Source organism: Platichthys flesus, chromosome 22, assembly GCF_949316205.1.
Source record: "Platichthys flesus chromosome 22, fPlaFle2.1, whole genome shotgun sequence".
Lineage (NCBI taxonomy): Eukaryota > Metazoa > Chordata > Actinopteri > Pleuronectiformes > Pleuronectidae > Platichthys > Platichthys flesus.
The window spans coordinates 16,265,542-16,268,041 of record NC_084966.1 but is presented as its reverse complement, the minus strand read 5'-3'; the positions used below and the strand labels follow the sequence as shown (position 1 = coordinate 16,268,041).

Genomic DNA, 2,500 nt, shown 5'->3' with positions numbered 1-2,500 from the left:
GTGCTGTAAGCTTTTTTCCACTTTTACCTGACGTATTTACATGAATAAATAAGGTTCAGAGGGTGGACTAATTCGCTTACAGCCACACCAACCTGAATACGCCCGATCTCGTCTGATCTCGGAAGCTAAGCAGGGTCGGGCCTGGTTAGTACATGGATGGCAGACTGCCTGGGAATACCAGGTGCTGTTAGCTTTTTTCTTCTTCTACCTGACGTATTTACATGTATAAATAAGGGTCAGAGGGTGGACTCATTCGCTTACGGCCACACCAACCTGAATACGCACGATCTCGTCTGATCTCGGAAGCTAAGCAGGGTCGGGCCTGGTTAGTACTTGGATGGGCGACTGCCTGGGAATACCAGGTGCTGTAAGCTTTTTTCTTCTTTTAACTGATGTAGTTACATGTATAAATAAGGTTCAGAGGGTTGACTCAATCGCTTACGGCCACAACAACCTGAATACACCCGATCTCGTCTGATCTCGGAAGCTAATTAGGGTCGGGCCTGGTTTGTACTTGGATTGGAGACTTCCTGGGAATACCAGGTGCTGCAAGCTTTTTTCTTCTTTTACCTGACGTATTTACATGTATAAATAAGGGTCAGAGGGTGGACTCATTCGCTTACGGCCACACCAACCTGAATACGCCCAATCTCGTCTGATCTCGGAAGCTATGCAGGGCCGGGCCTGGTTAGTACTTTGATGGGAGACTGCCTGGGAATACCAGGTGCTGTAAGTTTTTTCCACTTTTACCTGACGTATTTACATGTATAAATAACGTTCAGAGGGTGGACTCAAACGCTTACGGCCACCCCAACCTGAATACGCCCGATCTCGTCTGATCTCGGAAGCTAAGCAGGGTCGGGCCTGGTTAGTACTTGGATGGGAGACTGCCTGGGAATACCAGGTGCTGTAAGCTTTTTTCTTCTTTTACCTGACGTATTTATATGTATAAATAAGGTTCAGAGGGTGGACTCAATCGCTTACGGCCACACCAACCTGAATACGCCCGATCTCGTCTGATCTCGGAAGCTAATCAGGGTCGAGCCTGGTTAGTACTTGGATGGGAGACTGCCTGCGAAAACCAGGTGCTGTAAGATTTTTTCCACTTTTACCTGACGTATATACATTTATAAATAAGGGTCAGAGGGTGGACTCAATCGCTTAAGGCCAAACCAACCTGAATACGCCCGATCTCGTCTGATCTCGGAAGCTAAGCAGGGTCGGGCCTGGTTAGTACTTGGATGGGAGACTGCCTTGGAATACCAGGTGCTGTAAGCTTTTTTCTTCTACTACCTGACGTATTTACATGTATAAATAAGGGTCAGAGGGTGGACTCATTCGCTTACTGCCACACCAACCTGAATACGCCCGATCTCAGCTGATCTCGGAAGCTAAGCAGGGTCGGGCCTGGTTAGTACTTGGATGGGCGACTGCCTGGGAATACCAGGTGTGTAAGCTTTTTTCCACTTTTACCTGACTTATTTACATGTATAAATAAGTTTCAAAGGGTGGACTCATTCGCTTACTGCCACACCAACGTGAATATGCCCGATCTCGTCTGATCTCGGAAGCTAAGCAGGGTCCGGCATGGTTAGTACTTGGATGGGAGACTGCCTGGGAATACCAGGTGCTGTAAGCTTTTTTCTTCTTTTACCTGACGTATTTACATGTATAAATAAGGGACAGAGGGTGGACTCTTTCACTTACTGCCACACCAACCTGAATACGCCCGATCTCGTCTGATCTCGGAAGCTAAGCAGGGTCGGGCCTGGTTAGTACTTGGATGGGACACTGACTGGGAATACCAGGTGCTGTAAGCTTTTTTCCACTCTTAACTGACGTATTTACATGTATAAATAAGGTTCAGAGGGTGGACTCGTTTGCTTACAGCCACACCAACCTGAATACACCTGATCTCGTCTGATCTCGGAAGCTAAGCAGGGTCTGGCCTGGTTAGTACTTGGATGGGAGACTGCCTGGGAATACCAGGTTCTGTAAGCTTTTTTCCACTTTTACCTGACTTATTTACATGTATAAATAAGGTTCAGAGGGTGGACTCATTTGCTTACGGCCACACCAACCTGAATATGCCCGATCTCGTCTGATCTCGGAAGCTAAGCAGGGTCGGGCCTGGTTAGTACTTGGATGGGAGACTGCCTGGGAATACCAGGTGCTGTAAGCTCTTTTCTTCTTTTACCTGACGTATTTACATGTATAAATAAGGGTCAGAGGGTGGACTCATTCGCTTACGGCCACCCCAACCTGAATACGCCCGATCTCGTCTGATCTCGGAAGCTAATCAGGGTCGGGCCTGGTTAGTACTTGGATGGGAGACTGCCTGGGAATACGAGGTTCTTTAAGCTTTTTTCCACATTTACCTGACTTATTTACCTGTATAAATAAGGTTCAGAGGGTGGACTCATTCGCTTACGGCCACACCAACCTGAATATGCCCGATCTCGTCTGATCTAGGAAGCTAAGCAAGGTCGGGCCTGGTTAG

The 2,500-nt window shown here is 47.6% G+C and overlaps 4 non-coding genes and 11 pseudogenes across 4 annotated transcripts; all 15 read left to right on the top strand.

Annotated features, from left to right (window-relative positions):
- The window catches only part of LOC133940188 (5S ribosomal RNA), a 119-nt pseudogene extending 107 nt beyond the window's left edge, over positions 1 to 12 (top strand).
- Positions 13 to 74: 62 nt separating this feature from the next.
- Positions 75 to 193, top strand: LOC133938300 (5S ribosomal RNA; annotated as a pseudogene).
- Positions 194 to 255: 62 nt separating this feature from the next.
- Positions 256 to 374, top strand: LOC133947162 (5S ribosomal RNA). Its single transcript, XR_009918825.1, has one exon. It is a non-coding gene; the product is annotated as a 5S ribosomal RNA (ribosomal RNA).
- A 62-nt stretch (positions 375 to 436) lies between these two features.
- LOC133941937 (5S ribosomal RNA) lies at positions 437 to 555 on the top strand (annotated as a pseudogene).
- A 62-nt stretch (positions 556 to 617) lies between these two features.
- On the top strand, positions 618 to 736 carry LOC133940219 (5S ribosomal RNA; annotated as a pseudogene).
- Positions 737 to 797: 61 nt separating this feature from the next.
- LOC133945684 (5S ribosomal RNA) lies at positions 798 to 916 on the top strand. The gene has a single exon (XR_009917411.1). It is a non-coding gene; the product is annotated as a 5S ribosomal RNA (ribosomal RNA).
- A 62-nt stretch (positions 917 to 978) lies between these two features.
- Positions 979 to 1,097, top strand: LOC133940311 (5S ribosomal RNA; annotated as a pseudogene).
- A 62-nt stretch (positions 1,098 to 1,159) lies between these two features.
- LOC133936028 (5S ribosomal RNA) lies at positions 1,160 to 1,278 on the top strand. Its single transcript, XR_009914144.1, has one exon. It is a non-coding gene; the product is annotated as a 5S ribosomal RNA (ribosomal RNA).
- A 62-nt stretch (positions 1,279 to 1,340) lies between these two features.
- Positions 1,341 to 1,458, top strand: LOC133941129 (5S ribosomal RNA; annotated as a pseudogene).
- A 62-nt stretch (positions 1,459 to 1,520) lies between these two features.
- On the top strand, positions 1,521 to 1,639 carry LOC133942929 (5S ribosomal RNA; annotated as a pseudogene).
- Positions 1,640 to 1,701: 62 nt separating this feature from the next.
- On the top strand, positions 1,702 to 1,820 carry LOC133938357 (5S ribosomal RNA; annotated as a pseudogene).
- Positions 1,821 to 1,882: 62 nt separating this feature from the next.
- On the top strand, positions 1,883 to 2,001 carry LOC133938459 (5S ribosomal RNA; annotated as a pseudogene).
- A 62-nt stretch (positions 2,002 to 2,063) lies between these two features.
- LOC133944894 (5S ribosomal RNA) lies at positions 2,064 to 2,182 on the top strand. Its single transcript, XR_009916661.1, has one exon. It is a non-coding gene; the product is annotated as a 5S ribosomal RNA (ribosomal RNA).
- Positions 2,183 to 2,244: 62 nt separating this feature from the next.
- LOC133943057 (5S ribosomal RNA) lies at positions 2,245 to 2,363 on the top strand (annotated as a pseudogene).
- Positions 2,364 to 2,425: 62 nt separating this feature from the next.
- LOC133944057 (5S ribosomal RNA) overlaps positions 2,426 to 2,500 on the top strand; it is a 119-nt pseudogene continuing 44 nt past the window's right edge.